The 17,738-nt window shown below is 39.0% G+C and overlaps 1 protein-coding gene across 1 annotated transcript in view; it reads right to left on the bottom strand.

Annotated features, from left to right (window-relative positions):
• PIK3AP1 (phosphoinositide-3-kinase adaptor protein 1) overlaps positions 1–17,738 on the bottom strand; it is a 1,872,143-nt gene that overhangs the window by 301,585 nt on the left and 1,552,820 nt on the right. The gene's annotated exons all lie outside the window — the stretch shown is intronic.

Genomic DNA, 17,738 nt, shown 5'->3' with positions numbered 1-17,738 from the left:
AGGAGAATGCTTGCTGCCAGGAATCCATCCTGTAAGGCTTACAAAACAAGTGGAATGGTTGCAGGTTGAGGAAAATTCACCTTTAGCAAATCATATCTTTTTTTGTTCAAGTAATTTTATTCATTTTTTTAAAACAATAATTAATATATTTTACAGATCAAATAAGAATAAATTGAATGAACTATTTACAGAATGTACAGTGGCCTCAAAACAAATGAAGACAAAAGGAGTACAAGCATAGTTACACAGACAAATATTACACATTTTTAAACAAAGACTAAACAAAAAATATAATATTGACTTCTTGCTTTCTCTCTTCTTATGAAGGTAAAGTTGCAACCATTTTAAGTGTCTCAATTAGAGAGAGAACTTTCTCCCAAGGATTACTGATCCATTTCCGAGGAAATATTCTCATTTCCTTGACTTTGATTTCCAACAGTGCTACCTCCTTCAGTAAAGTTAGAAAATCATCAAGTGATGGAATAATGGGGGAGTTCCATTTTCTTGTGATACATTTTTTTGAAACTGCCATTGCAGTCCAAAGAAGATAAAGGTCTTTCCTTTTCATGACAGTGGTTTCATTTATGTTTAGGAGAATTAAAGACTTTGACAAAGTGAAAGAGTCAGTAAAAATGTCTTGCAAAAATTCACCAATATCTTCCCAGAATTTCTTTATATGAGAACATTCATACATAATATGAGACCAATCAGCATTGCATTTTAGAGAGCACCTCCAACATAGTATTTCATTAGAATTGTTAAATCTAGCTATTTTGTTTGGAGTATAAAAGGCTCTATGTAGAAACTTCCATGCAAAGAATTTCCAACTTTGTATGTTTTAAGTTAACTTAATAGAATATAAGACATCTATTTTGGTCTCATTTAATAACAATAATGGATAATCTTTAGTGAAAAACTTCCAGAATTTCTGGTTAGATTTTATTTTATAATTAATGATAATTTTATATAGCTTTGAAGTTAAATTTGTCCAATTAAAGTCTCTATATATTATTTCATATAAGCAAAATATAAATTTAGGCATGGATTTAAATGAAGAGTTGTTTATTGTTCTACATAGATCTTGTGCATAAGGTATTAGGCTATTAAGAGCTAACCAGTCAATATTTGATAAATTAAATGTGCTGATTAACTGGTTTATATCCATGACTGTCAGGTTTTCCATACATTGGTACCAACAAGTGAAATTGTTTCCTTTCCATAAGTTAAGAGTATCTATGGGAATGTTATTGAAAACGTTTTTTGTAATTTTAAAGGGAGTTAATAACTGAAGCCATAATTTAATGTCAATATTATTATTTATGCTTTGAAAAGTGTTGTAGATGTAATTTATATAATTTAGATTGGTAGGTTTAATAGAATTGTATTGCAAATTAATACAAATAATATACCAGAGTTTATTATTCTGTTCAATCAGTTGTAACTTTTTTGCTAATTTACTTTCTTCTTGGAAAATAACAGTATGTAACATTTTCCATGAGGAAGAAAATTTTGGATCTACCCAATTTATCACTGTTTTGAAAATGGAAGCTTTAGTATAAGATTCTAGATCAGGGAAGTTTATGCCTCCCATTTCCCAAGGCCTAATATGATTTAGAAAAGCTATCCTGTTTTTTGGGGGGTACCAAAGGAAGTTTATAAAAATTTTATTGAATTATTTTAAAATGTTTTTATTAGGAATTATAGGGATAGCTAGTGCAATGTAATTTACCTTTGGGAGAAGGGCCATCTTTATTAGCTGCAATCTATCTTCAAATGTTAGATACAATTTATTCCATTTTACCATTAGTGACTTAAGGGTATACAGGATATTATTGTAATTTGTGGATAGAGTTAATTCTAACTTTTCACATAAAACAATCCCTAAATAGTTTAAAGAGGAAACCTGTTTTCCAATTATTTGATTTATGTTAGTATTAGAGTTATTTTTATTATTTAACAATATATGGTTCGATTTAGAAGCATTAATTTTTAAGCCTGAGATATGATGACATTTTTCAGCTAAGGAATTTAATTCACACAGTGACTCATCTGAATTTAAAAAGGTGAGTAGAATATTGTCGACAAAAAGCATTATTTTGGAGTTAAATTTATTAAAAATGTCAATACCTTTAATTTTGGGGTTTAATCGAATTGCAGAAGAAAAAAGTTCAGTTGCTAGTGCAAACAGTATTAGAGACATGGGGCATCCTTGTTTGGTACCCTTAGTAATTTTAATTGCTTCTGATGTGAATGGGCCTAATTTTAGATATGCCAAATTGTCTCTATACATATTCTTTATTAAAGTAATGAATTATGTGGGGAAATCATATATTTGTAGAATTTTGAAAAGGTAATTCCAATTTAGTGAATCAAATGCTTTTTCATTATCCAATGTGACTATAAGGGCTTCAGTTTTGTCTCTGTTTAAAAGGTCTACAGTGGTTAAAATTTGTTGTATATTATCATGGGTGTGTCTAGTATGAATAAAACCCGTTTGATCTTTGCTGATGATTTGAGTTAGAGAATTTTTTATCCTATTGACCAGAATAGACATAAGAATTTTATAGTCATTATTAAGGAGTTAAATAGGTCTATATGAACTACATAAGTTGGGATTTTTGTTTTCCTTTAAAATAGGTGTAATCAATGAATATCTCCATGAAGGTAGAGTTATGCCTTGTGAATATGTTTAATTTAGTGCTTTTTGTAGTATTGTTATGACAGAAGTTGGGAATAATTTATAAATTTCCATAATAATTACATCTATGCCTGGGGCTTTATTATTTTTACCGTCTTTGATTTTTTCATTAATTTCTTTGAGTGTAATTTGTTTTTGAATATTGTTTCCATTGGAATGTCTTTTTAATCTCATTGCTAGGTTATGCATATATTTGGGGGAAACCGAGTAAGAATTTAATTTAAATTTTTCTAAGGCCAAATTGGTTTTATGCATTAAAATATCATTGTATTTTTTATTTAATGCCCCAATTTCTTTCTTTTTTTTTTGCAACTAGATCTTCCACAATCTTTAGGTTAGTTACTATGATTTGTTTTTGGATATTAACTAGTTCTGATTCTCATTCCTTTGCTTTATTTTTACACCAGGAAATAATTTTACCATAAAGATATGCCTTTAGGGAATCCCATAAAATAACTATATTTATGTCACTAGTATTATTTGTATCCAAGAAATATTTTATTTCCGTATGTAACCATGGCTTAAACTCTTTTAATTTAGTGAAATATGCTGAAATTCTTTTGTTAAATGTCAGTCTCTTAAACTCCATTTGAATTTTAAAGATAAGTGAGTTATGGTCAGACAGGGGACAGGTTATTATAGAAGAGTGTGATATTTTCATTTTTAAATCTTGGGATACATATATTTTATCAGTTCTCTTATTAGTATTGAATCTATAGTCACTATGGGAAAATAGTAATGAATTTTCATTTTTAAGACTAAATGAGTCTAATAACTGCAAATTATCTATCCATTTTTTAAGAGTTCTCCCTGTAGATGTAATACGGAAAGGTCTTTTATTTGTAGTCTCTTGACTATCAAGAATACAATTAAAATCCCCTCCCAAAATTAAGTTACCTTTTGAGGTCTTATTAATAAGTTCTATGTTTGCTTGTTTGTTTGCATCTTTCGGCTTTTCCCGGTTAGGGGTCACCACAGTGGAACTCCTGTCCGCTAATGATTGGCAGTAGATTTTTACGTGCCGAGTTGCCAGCCCTGATGCACAACTTTCAACGAAGGTATGCCCATTCATGCATGTCTACACACAGAAGACGCTCTAGCTGAGAATCGAACAGGACAACGTCTTACTGTGAGGCGAAAACGCTACCGCAGCACCACCACTGCAGTCTTATTAATAAGTTCTATGTGCTTCTTAATTGTTCCTACTCCTATACCCAGAAACCAATATAGGTTCACCAAAGTCCAAATTCTGTTACTATATCTTATTATTACTATTGATAAAAGACCATCCTTGTCTTCATAATTATATAGAACCTGAGGATTGGTAACATTTTTCTTCCACGATATTAATACTCCTCTGTTTTTCTACTGTATGATGAGTTAGATAGCTTGAGGAAATCATTTGGATTCCAAGTAAGGTTGTCATTAGCTTTAAAGTGGGTTTCTTGTAAAAATACCACTTGTGCTTAATTTACTTTTAGGTATTTAAGTAAGTTGGACCTTTTCCTTGGGTTATTTAAACCATTTACATTTAATGAGAGGAGTACTATGTCCATCTAGTTGATTTATTACTGAAAATTTTTGATTGGAAATAATGACAAAATATTTTGTTATTAATTTGCTGTGTAACTTCCATACATTTATTAAGTCTAATAAATAGATTATTAATTCCTTTTGAATTATATAAATTAGAATCTAAAGGAGGCCAAAAGGGAAAACAAACAAGTGTATAGTAGTTAACCTTATACAAATGTATAAACAGATACTTAGAATAATCATTTAACAAACATGGAATGAATAACATTCCCAATCTGAGAGAACTAAAAGGTTCAGTCAGATTAACCCTCATTGCTAAGAATGAACCAAACATTAATGAGAAGTTACAGGCTCCATTGTATGTTATTATGGAGATTACATTCAAGTCAACCCAAGCATATACAGCTAGATTGATCAATGACGCACTTGAATATGTGCTTGTTATAAAGATACACTTAATATAGAGTTCAGGCATTAAATTTTGTCACAAATGACATTGTGTGTAATAAATCGGGTTTACAATTCCATTTTGATCAGGTATTCAATAATATAAGTAAAATATCCCGAAATATATTTGATAATCTAGTTTCCTTTCATCATTCATGAGTTTCTGAATAATGATCAATTCATTCAATAACTGTCTTAGAAACTAAACTTTGGTCAGTGTTGCGAGATTAGTTTACAATAGTATCAACTATAAATCCAGTGAATCATACCACTTTCTGTAATCTACCTTCAATCTGATGAGTTTAAGTATAACAACTATAGTATTCTGTGTATATATCAATGCTGTTCAGAATGATGCTATAGAAAGAGGTTGCAAGTAAGAGCTCTCGACATCATGTTTATTACATTACCCTGAGCTGCAAAAAGAGCTCGCTTGTTATTAAAATGATGCAAACCCTAAATAGTTTATTGCATATGATAAACCAAAAAAAATCCTGTTTAAATAGGCAAAGTCATAAATTATTAGTTCACAGTCAAACCATATTAATTAGAAAAAAAAAAAGAAAGACAATACAATTTAAGGTGTATCACAATAACTGAGCATTGACAATAGGTGTAAATTAAATGATTACAATTCTTAAAAGGTAGTTAAAATATTCATTCAGTCAGGTTCCTAGTAATGATTACTTACAACCTAGTCCATTTTCAGTAAGAGAAATTCTATTAAGAGTACAGTCTTGAAGCTTAAAATGTTTGTCTGAAATAGATAACATGTTACAGACTGTTCATTGTTTTGCAGTCTACATCTACCATATCAAACTATAGTTTTATAATATAGGTAAGAAGTTTCTCATAATATGCGCCTTTATATAGACTATCAGCTAAAGCCTTACACATTCTTTTTCTTATCTAGTCATGTTGTTATTTTCTAATTCTTAACATATCTTTCCTTAATAAGTCTAATAAATAAATTATTAATTCCTTTTTAATTATATAAATTAGAATCTAAAGGAGGCCAAAAGGGAAAACAAACAAGTGTACAATAGTTAACCTTATACAAATGTATAAACAGATACAGATCTAAACAAGAGGCTACAGTTCCTACTATCTGGAAATCCTTCTATACTATTCCACTGCATAAAGGTGGCAACTCCAATGATCCATCTAACTATCGTCCCATTGCTATTCTTTCTCCCATATCCAAGTTGCTTGAAAAATGCATACATTCACAACTTCTCAACCATCTCCTCCAACACAACCTTCTCACTCCCACTCAGCAGGGTTTCTGTCCCCACCACAGCACATCTACCACCCTCCTCTCTTTCACTCATACCATAGCCAATGCCCTTGATAACAATCAGCTAATATCCTGCTTTTTCCTTGACCTTTCCAAAGCCTTTGACACAGTCTCTCACCCTATACTCCTTTCCAAATTATCTAACCTCAACCTGTCTTCTTCCCCCCTTGCTTGGTTCTCCAGCTATCTCTCAGGTAGGCAGCAATCTGTCAAATGGCTCTCCTCCTGCTCTCCCTTTGTATCTGTTCCAACAGGCGTTCCTCAAGGCTCTATCTTGGGTTCCCTCTTATTTAATATCTTTACAAATGAACTATTCACCTCTTGTAGACAATCTTCTCTTACACAATATGCAGATGACTCTACACTCATCTCAATCTCCAGTAGTATCACAGACCTTCTCACCCTTACTCAAAACTCCTTTCTATCCACAGAGAAATGGCTATCTGACAATTTGCTTATGCTTAACCCTAAGAAGACCAAGCTCCTGCTCTTTCTCCCTCGCTCTTTTTCCAATCACAAATCTACATTTACCATAACATCCTCTAACAACACAATCATAAAACCTGAACCACACACTAAACTGTTAGGCATCATTATAGATGACGAGCTCAAATTTAACTTACACTTACTGGAAGGAATAAAAAAAACACACCAGAAACTTGGCTTTCTCTATAGTAACAAACAATTTCTTACTCCAAATGCTAGACTCTCCCTAGCTCAGTCCTTCCTCCTGCCCACACTTCTTACGCAGCCCCAATACTAACCAATATACAAGCTACTACCATGAACAAACTGCAACAAACTTACCATACAATTGCAAGATTCATTACTAACTCCCCCTACAACTCCCATCACTGCCTTGCCTTGAACTCATTACAATGGTTCGAATTCCCTCAACTACTGCTACTTTCTCAATTTCAGGTTATTCACTCCATTCTATACAGGCCTTCACCCTGTCCAGCTCTCACTACTCTTGTATCTACCTATACCCCTTCTAGAACCCTCCGTACCTCTAACCAACAACTTCTGAATGTAGACCACCCAAAGAAGAACACAGGCAAACTGCAATATAACTGCTCTATAGCCCACACTTGGAACAAACTTCCTCTGAGCAGCCGCTCCATCATACACCCTGCACACTTTAAAAAGGAACTCAAACATTATCTTCTCAACACTAAATCATGTCTCTGCTTAGAACCTACCTGATATGTCCCCTTTATACAAATGGTGCTCCTTTCCTCTGAACTCCTGAAAGCACCTATACCTTCCTACAAAGCCTATGCAATAAATTCTGATTCACTTATATATCTCTTATTTAATCACTTGTATATAACTTGTTTTTTGTACATAAAAAAAAAAAAAAAAAAAAAAACACATTAGGGGTTCATATACTCATTTCATTGAGAAAACCCTCTTGCTGTAATTTAAATATGTTTGGGTCATAATTTGTATTAATATGTTATGGAGTTATAATTGGTTATGGTACTTTCTATGCTTTGTTACCTATGTTATCCTAATTGTTTTTGTAATTGGAGCTTTTCTCCTTGGGTCTCCACTGAAAACGGGCTCATGCCCAGCTGGACCAACCCGGTTAACAAATGTCAAATTAATTAATTAATTAATTAATTAATTAATACTTTACTAAGGATGATAACATACAATCATCCTAAAGTCTTATTCTTATTTATTTATTAACTAGGATGTGCACATTCATGAGAAACTTTGAGATATCTAAAAATGGATCAGATGTTGAGTGTTTCAACTTTACTTTTTATGTTTAAATGTTTCCAAATGTATATATCTTGTTCATTTTATTTCTTTTTATCTAAGTTCCCTAATTAATTTATTTGTATATAATGAACAGTAATTATATATGATGTCCACTAGTAAACTAAACACTTTCATTACATGTAAAATTTCCTTGCTATCCTTTCCTTCAAAACAACATATATTTAGTTAGTTATATTATTTAAAGGAGGTACTGTCTTGGGTGTTCAAAAGACATGCATAAATGGGCGTGCCTTCGTTGAAGGTTGAATGTCGAGCTGGCACCACGGCGTTCGTGAAAATCTACTGCCAATCATTAGCGGACCAGAGTTCAGCTGTGGCGACCCCTAACTGGGAAAAGTCGAAAGACAACAACAACTGTCTTAAATGAAGTACTGTCCCTTTAAGGCTATAAGGAAGTGTGTTGTGCTAATGCATTGTCGTATACTTGTGTCTACATCAACTCATGTAGAGAGATAAAGCAGGACTTTAACAGAGTTCCTTCACTTGTTATAATGTTGTTCAGCATGTAAACAGAAAGAAAATCTAGCCTACATAGCATGATGTATTCCAAGGATTTCTCAACATACTTACAAAAGGGCTAGGTAAATATTTAAAAACAAACCAACATGATGAGTTTAAATTATGTTCCTATGTGCCTAGACTAACTAGGAAACTGTAATGGCATAAATGAAACAGTTTGATTTGAAGATGTTATGATTTAATGTTAAAAATCAGAAACGAGCATTCTGCATTCACGTTAGTGCATACAATACACTGGCAAGCTCGCGAAATGAACAGTGAAGATTTTCCTGCATGCCTCATGTATTGGGAGGGCTCTCTTTCTCTTTTTTTGAAAAAAAAAAAAGGTGTTTAACTGGAATTCATGACAGCACTAGTTACAATAACATTTCAGAGTCTATGCATTGTCTAGGATAAAACTAAATCATATTTCAATACAAATGACTCAAACGAGTCAAGAACACATTTAAAACTTGCATATTATGCATATTACTTAACAATCTTTGTTTACTCGACTCAAGTTTATGTATAGTCAATATTATACTACAAAGTACAATGTATATTGACTATTTCCTTCCCCACACATTCCCCGGGATTCATGAAGATTGCGCCAGGCGCAGGCATAGCGTACGTGGAATAACGCCAAATATGGCCGTCGAGCGATTCAGGTACGATCCAGTTCCACGTGCACTACCGGTGTACGCCAGAACTGCGCAGCCCACGGCATAGGTATGCTAATCACCACATGCGCAGTGTCGCACCATGCAAATGAAGGCAGATAGCGATTCATGAAGTGGTGCAGGCGTAGTGTAAGCCCACGGAAATGTAAACCAAAAAACACGGTTTACATTTTCCCAAACAGAACATCGGAGCTATGGAAGTGGACCAGACTCATGTATTACAAAGTTAACATATGCTAATGGCTAAATACACAGCCAATGGCATAAGAAAAGATGCACAACACCTAAAAATCAACATTTAATGTCATGTCCACAGTAACGCACAGTACAACTGCAGGGCATGTGTGCGCAAACAGGAACATAAAGAAATTATATAAAAATGTCATAAAATCGCAATGTAATACAAATCAGGTTTACACCATAATACGCAATGGCAGGCATGGAACACCACAACTAAGGTGCAAGGGTTGCTAAGGGCCTGCGACAGTGTTCGGCGAGGTAACTATGAATTAGTAGTCAATGTCATGCAAATGAGGCAGGTAATACTGAATCGCAAACGTCCCACCGGATGAAGGTTGTACCATACAGCGTAGCGCTATAACACCGAGGAGTGGCTCAGAGGAGATACATGACATCAGCAGGGGGGTGTGCCACAGTAGCAGTAAGCACATTGGAGCAATGCAAATCTGGCCTGGCCATCGCTAAGCAAAGCTGCAGGACAGGGGTGGGGAGGAAGGTATAGAATCGTTTAGCTGAGAGCACACATGGTGGCTGAAAGCGCATGTGTAAGGGGATGAAAACGTGCCCAAAACCCGGTAAGCAGATGCACGCACCGCGAACAATAGCACAAACAGGAAGGTCAGGGGAAGAAAAGAAGGAAATGCCGAAGTAGGATAATTGGAGTACTAATGAGCAATTAACACCAATCACCTCACGGCGGCCAATCGATGGCAGCTGACAAGTCTGCTCGCAGAAACCTGCAAAACAGGATAGGGGAGGCAATGGAATGCAAAGAAAGGAGGGGAAGCATTGGATTGCAAAGATAGGAGATCTGTCATAGCAGAGCAAAGCAAACCAACAGTAGACTGGCAATAGCACACATTACGCAAGATAAGCCTGGTCTAGGAAAGTGCAAATGAAAGCAGGCTGCTGGATGCATGCCAGAAAATGGTAGGTGGAACGTGCAGAAATATAAAGGGAAGGTCAAGAGGTAATCCACGGCAGCCAAATGTAATTCAACACCAAAGGCACCACAATAGTAGTTCCGGTAGGAAAACACATAAGATACCCTGTAGCTACGATCATACATACACACCCTATGACACAATCGGTGTTCACAGCACAACAGTATAAAGTGTGAAAGCACCCTACACACACCTGTGTATTCCCAAACACTGCACCATAGGTGTAAACACATGGGGAACTTTTAAAATGTACATGTTGGGAGCTGCCATAGCTGTGTTTCATCAGCAGGTGTTAGAAACTGACGATGTTGTGGAGGATGATGCCAACAACCACTGCAGGCCCCGGAGGAGGAGAAGAGTGTTCAGACCAAGGGTAACCTACCAGGGGCTACATGATCTGGAGATAGTAGAGTGTTACAGGGTGGACAGGGACCTCTTAAAGGAAATAGTGGAGCTGTGCCGGTCACGCCTGAAAACCAGAAACAACAGAGGGGAACCCATCCCAGTGGACACGAAGGTATGTGTAAGCTTGCGAATACTAGCCACAGGTACCTTTCAAAGGCCAACTGGAGATATAATGGGGATCTCACAGGCATCGGCATCCAGGGTACTACACCAGTTCCTGGATGCCATGTTACCACATGCCAATGAGCATATATACTTCCCCCGAACTCAGGAGGAGTTGGCCAGCAATATGCGTCACTTCCACCGTGTGGCACACTACCCAGAGGTACTGGGTGCGATAGACTGCACGCACATACAAATCAAATCACCACACAACAGCTAATGGAACACGGACTGTCAACACCTGAACAGTACATGCGCCCATCAGCATATGGTGGTGCTGTGTGTATAGGTTCCCAGGTACACCGGTAGGTACACGGCCGATTGTCAGAGGGCATACACCAAACAGGGCAAACAGTGTCTGCTGTCACCACAACATCGAGTAACCAACTGTCGCTTAGTGGAGCAGAGGCAATCGCGGGAGCACATGTGTGTAGGCACTGTTCTGCACACAGTCATCACGGAGTCCCTGCTGCGTTAATGAGGGGCTCCACACAATAAAATCATGGATGTTGTGTCAAGGCATGGGTTGTACCCATGACAGGTATTTGTCACCCAGCATGCCCCACCTACGGTCGTTTAAAGGTGTAGCACAGTATCATGTGTGGCTCACTATGATATACATACCCAATGCCGGAGCACATCCAGTAAACATCACATGGACACACCATTAACTGGACTCATCAATATGTAAACTAACTGAGTTACCCATGTGAGTGCAGTATGGAGTAACAGCCGTAGTATACTCCACGTACAAAATGACATAACACGTGTACATATCCCAGATATCCATGTGTTAAATGCAGTGACCGTCGTGCATGTTCCCGGTCCCACGTCCTGCAAGGGATGTAACGTAATCCCGAAGGCACGAGTAATGCATGTCGGATGCAGGTCATCAGATCATGTTTAGCACACGTTATCGGGAATATGCGTTGCCCACTGCTGGTAAGCGATGTTTAAATATGACTATACGGATATGCGCGAAACAGGGATACGCTTCTCCGAATATCACGCAGATCATGGTCAATGATGTCCAGAACAGGTGAAACCAGCATTATCCACCCCTGTACTAATATCACCTGCTCTGAAGGGTAAAACGACCACTGCCAGGAGTAGAACACGCAATCATGTATAGAATCACCTAACACTATTGCTAGCCAAGATGTACCTATGGTAGGGTTGCCACCTCTGCAAATGACCAATGTGGGACATACGTCAGATGTCTGCAGGCCGACACATACACCCGGCCAGTACGAAAATCAGAACTTTACTGTTTTGCCTAGATAAATGCTTATTCTTGTAATGTTTACTTACTTATTCTGTGTCTATAACATATAGGTGGTTCAGATACAGAATAACTGTTTTATGCAACTATTACATAAACTATAGGAAATAAGTATGTCCTGCAATCTCAGTACATTTGCCATGTTTACAAATATTTTGCAGGACACAACTGCCCAAAGAGGGACTGTCCCTCGCAAAGTGGGACAGCTGGTAACCCTAACTTACGGCAGGTGTGTAATGTGACAGGCACAGACACAAACGTGCGGAGTCCAGGAAACAGTATACACCGACAAGTACACAATGAAAGGTGTAGCTTGCCTGTCACTTTTCCTGCCAGATATATATATATATATATATATATATATATATATATATATACACACACATATATACATATATATATATATATATATATATATATATATATATAATACAGATAGAAAGGGCGATAGAGTGATATATGTTGATATATATGGATTCAACGATATCTGCAAATATACATAGATAGGTCAAAGACATTCATAACACCTTGGAGGTACAAATAAATAGGATACCGCCAACTATGGAATGTGTAACATACCGACACGCGTAACCACAAGGCTGAAAGACCGAAAGAACACAGTACCGGAACAGTACAACCGCGAGTATTAGTATGGCGATATGAAGGGACATGTAGTTACCACTGCCGGTGTTGCGGTCCACGTAGGTACTGTGTTCAACTGTGTTTGAGAGTGCCGTAGTCTGTGTATGTGTGTGCTGAGGGTGCCGTGTGCGTCTCCGTGTGACTGTATTGTGAGTGTGTGTGTCTGCATTGTGTGTCTGTTAGTGCCAACTTGGAGGTAGATCATTACGGTAGGTGTGAGTATAGCTAGCCGTAGGCATACGGTTACCACCTATCCCACATTAGGAGGGACAGACCCTCCCTGGGCAGGTGTGTCCTGACATAAAACATAACAAAGGGCAAATGTCCGAGATTTTAGGACATTAATATGTCCCATATATTATGTAATAGTTGCATTAAATAGTTATGCCTGTATGCAAGAAACGTAAATGTTACATGCACTATGATAAGCAGCCAAAGTCCCACAACAATAGGTATGTATTGAGGATAAAAGTATGTGCTATCCTGTGTACTGACCGTGGCTATGTGTCAGCCTGTAAACACTGCTGTGTGTCCCGCAAGTGTCCAGCAATGGCTATATGAAAAGGTGGCAACCCATGGCAAAGAGGTTCTGTTACCAACACAACCGCAATGACTGCAAATATCTGGGGCAGAAATACATGGGATAGCTGTCATTTAGACATATCCCTTTACATATCGCTGCAATTCCGGAGGTATGGAAGTATCAACCTCACCTGCATACTATATAGAAACCAATTAACAACGGCCCAATGTAAAATCCCGTAACATAAGTCTACTAACTGATAGCTCTTTAATTAGGGGTGGAGCCCACACACATATATATGGAAAATATAGAAATGCAAGCCCCACAAACCTGTATATGCTACGTACACCCACCGACATACCCCACACTAGAAACTATAGCAATACAGACCGTAATAACAACACAAACATCCAGTCAGTCAATTACAGCTGCAGAACTGTCAACATACCTTGTGAGAGACACAATTAAAGGCGCTATGCATAATTGTAGCCATTGTATAATGTGACAAACGGCGACGTTACAGGTTTTGTTTGCAATAGTCCGTTATCAGACGGTTGGGATGACAGGTAAACCCACATGTTGAACCACATACTCTAGCTGTCTCACACAATCCACGGGGGAAATGAATCCAAAGTATACTTGTCTCTACACATAGCAGTTGCAATTACACACAACAAAACACAATACAGGCCGTCTCCCCGAAGGTAGGGCAAATGGGCAATGCCCAAGTGGAGAATTCAATTATACCCCACTGTTGCCACGTAATTGGTGAATGGAGTAGCTGCACAGCTGATGTGCAAGTAATTAGTCACTTAGGAACACCAATTGGCGGCAGGAAACCACATGTTACAGGTATCGACTTATATCAGGATGACTTGCCAGACATTCAAACTGTATGCTCATACCATATACCTGTTTAAGTAGTGTGAGGGAGATAAGCAGTGTAAGAGAGATAGAGACGAAAGTGTGGAATGATAACAAGGTAAGTAGAACACTCGGTATGTAGGTTTATGTATAGCATGTTTTATATTAATTATTTACTGTATGTATAGCCTGGTTTGCATTTATTAAAAGTGTCCGCAATGCATAAAGTGGGAAAAGGTATTTATGTAGTGATGTCTTGCTGAGCATACTTACGCTTGTAGAAAATGTGTGTCCAGCAGTGGGCCACAAGGTACACATCACAGACACCACAAGGGGTGATACATGAGTACTTTAAACAGAACAATTCCATACAACCTGCCATCAGTGGTAGGGTATGTCCAACAAGTACGTGCCATAGCATGGGATAGTATATGTTGATATACTGTTACAGTAGGCATGTGTATGGGCATATAACGACAATGACATGTGTATGGTGGTCCTGCTGTACAAGTATGCTTTGCATTACGGGATACTATGTAAAATATGTGTAATGTATAGTATTGTAGGCAGATATGTCAGATATTCTACACAGCATAACAGGCATATTATGCATACCAAAGGTATCGTCTATTGGTGTGTACAATAACAGGATACATATGGCTTGTAGGCACGGGACATTGTAATAGCATGATAGCTAATCTAAATGGAAGGGCTACCAAGTAACCATGCACAAAGGACATGTAATAGCTTCACAGGTTCATAGTGGGGTACTATGCATTCTGGCATGTGTATGTGTAAGCACAACTACAGTGTTCACACCAGTGGCACCTCTCTAAGGTAGTGTCCTGTGCACAGCAGAGCCATGTGTTACCTGCACCTCTGCACAGTACAGCCACTGCAGTGATACCTGGCGTACATGTGTCCCCCAACCACCAAGGGAGGTATCACATGAACAGTGCTACTGAGTGTCCTTGCGTGATGTACATAGGACTCATGTTCCAAAGCATGGTGAGTGTCCGGTTTGGGAATGTAACCCTCAAGCACATCCCACTCATCGTTGCGTGTGTGCACATATCCATGGGCATGTTGCTCACAGTGGCTTTTGCTTATGTCGCGTATGTGGAGTATATCCATTAATACTGTTGTGGACATGGGCCCTGTCTGTTCAGCAGAGGTCACCCCTGAGTATGTAGTATACAAATGTGTACAGACATTGTGTCCGTAGTTCAGCCGCATACTTCAACTGTCGGAGCTCAATAAACATTAAGGCGTGTTAATGTTGTGGTATGTAAAGCTAAACGGGTGGTGTACCCTTGAATGTGTGTAGAAGTTTTGGGTTCAGAGGTACAATGGGTGCCTATGTACCAGCTACACACCCAGTACAGATAAGTGTGGCCATGTAGAAGGATATTCGCGCCACAGTGGCAATATGGTAACCACAGGAGTGGGTGCGACATACGTGTGTACTACGAACATGTACAATGTGACATGTATATAGGGGACTACCACCTATGTGATAGTCAGTGGGTGAATGGTGTAATGCAAAGGTGATGTTCATGCAGCTTGAGGCCGTGATATTCATATCAGGTATCTGTCACAGTGACACCCGTATGGATAGAGTCAGTATCAGCTGGTGGATCAATCATGGCACTTTGTATGCAGGGGTTTGTAAAGCTAGGCAGGGAAAGTCCCTCTGTGCTAGCCTGTACCTCAGGGAAGCATATACTGAACATGAGGGGCCCTATGACTGAGGACTGTGGTATGCCAAGTGTAACTGAAATGCAGTAGGTACTATGGTATGCTACCCTCATTGTGTGTGTCCTGTCCATGAGCCACATTGCATAACATCCTGAGACATAGGGTACGATGTGCAGGTGGATGTATATGTTGTCAATACCAGAATGGAGAACGGTGCTGTAAGGCAATGAGAGGACAATATAGGATGTGTGGACCCTCGTACCGTCATCAACTACCCTGGTAACTGTATGAAAGAAGTCCACCAGGTGTAGGGACCATGCTCTGGCCCTAACAAGTCCAACCCAGGTGGCATCACAGGACCGGAGCCCAACAATGTCTCTGTGAATGATGTCCATGATGATGTGCCCCATAGCCGTGCAGAACAGTCCAGTCAGGTGTGTAGGACTATAGTCCTACATGTGCATTGTGGCGCCACCTGTGTGGAGTGTGATAACTGTTGCTGTGTGCCATTCAGATGCCACAATGTCTGATACAAGGCTATTACTGAATATGGTGGTCTAGTGGGGAGACATGTCGTTCAGAGGTTTGTGGGCATCACAGCCTGGGACTTTGGAAGGTGACATGGGGCCAGTGTCCCAGGACATATAGAGTGCAGGTTAGTACTGTGTTGGTGTGACCGCAGGGACACCGCAATGTTCCTGCATGGATTGTGGCCCTGTAGTGAATGTGAGGGTGTAATGTTAGCATTGAATCCATCTGCCAGCATGTTGCCTACATCACCTGGGTCTGTAATGTTCCTGAGTGACTGTTGTATGTGAGAGCAGATGTGGGTATTGCCATTGACTACTAACATACCACCATAATGCCTTGTGGTGCACCCCGGAATGTGTCACAGTAATGTTTACGTAGCAAGTCATGGAGTATGTGATGAGGGATCCCATGGCCCTACCAAGGCTGACCAGTGAGCTACCCCACCCATGGGATTGTACACCACTGTGCAACAGCCTCCACCTGTTGTTGTACATTATGTCCATGGAACATGACCACCAGAGTGGCGTCTGTTATCTGGTGTGTACCATCATGGCTCTGTGTGGAATAGCATGATCCATGCAGTCGTGTACGTGCTAATGAAGTGCACTGGGGTATGTTTCAGTGTTTGTATGTGCATTGTCCATCTGTACGGGTGTCATGACGTCAACAACCGCTGTCATAAGATGTCTGTAGTACGAGTTGTAGTACTCATGTACCGTGTATGCCGTGAAGGGTGTGGTGCCGGGATGTGGCTAACAAAGGTGATCAGCATATGTTCGGAATACACCAATGAGGGGATAACCCCAGGTGTGGAACACCAGTCACATGTTGGTAGTGTTCATGTCAAGGATAATGTTGTCATAAGATGTCTGTAGTAGGTGTTGTAGTACTCATGTACCGTGTATGCCGTGAAGGGTGTGGTGCCGGGATGTGGCTAACAAAGGTGATCAGCATATGTTCGGAATACACCAATGAGGGGATAACCCCAGGTGTGGAACACCAGTCACATGTTGGTAGTGTTCATGTCAAGGATAATGTTGGTCTTGGAGTGTGTATGGGTTGATCCAGCTGAGTGGAGGTTATGACTCATGGATGTGCCAGTACATGAGTGGCTATCCCAGTTAAGTGTGGGGTAGTGTCAGTCAAACATCAGTAGTAGCTGTCTGAGCCCTACTGTCCAGTACACCAACAAATGAGGTCTGGTAACCGTGGGGTGTGTTGTTGAATCTGTAGCTGGTTACAATGTGTATAGCGGTTCAGAACACAGTTAGTTGCACAGGAAGCACCTCTGATGCATTGTGCTAAGTAACTAGCCAGGATGTGTGTACAACATAGTGAGATATGGGAACACCTCAGCTGTGGGTGTGCCGGTACAGGTGTGTGCCTGAAAGGTATGGTCTGTCTATAACCTGTCATTGCAGGTGTGCTCTGCAGAGCCTAGAGGCAGGTCCCAGTCACTGCAGAGATATTGGAGTGGTGCATTAAAAGGTGTGCCTTGCC

Source organism: Protopterus annectens, chromosome 14.part0 (genome assembly GCF_019279795.1).
Source record: "Protopterus annectens isolate FY-2018-M chromosome 14.part0, PAN1.0, whole genome shotgun sequence".
Classification (NCBI taxonomy): Eukaryota; Metazoa; Chordata; order Ceratodontiformes; family Protopteridae; genus Protopterus; species Protopterus annectens.
This window is presented reverse-complemented; position numbering and strand designations above follow the sequence as displayed.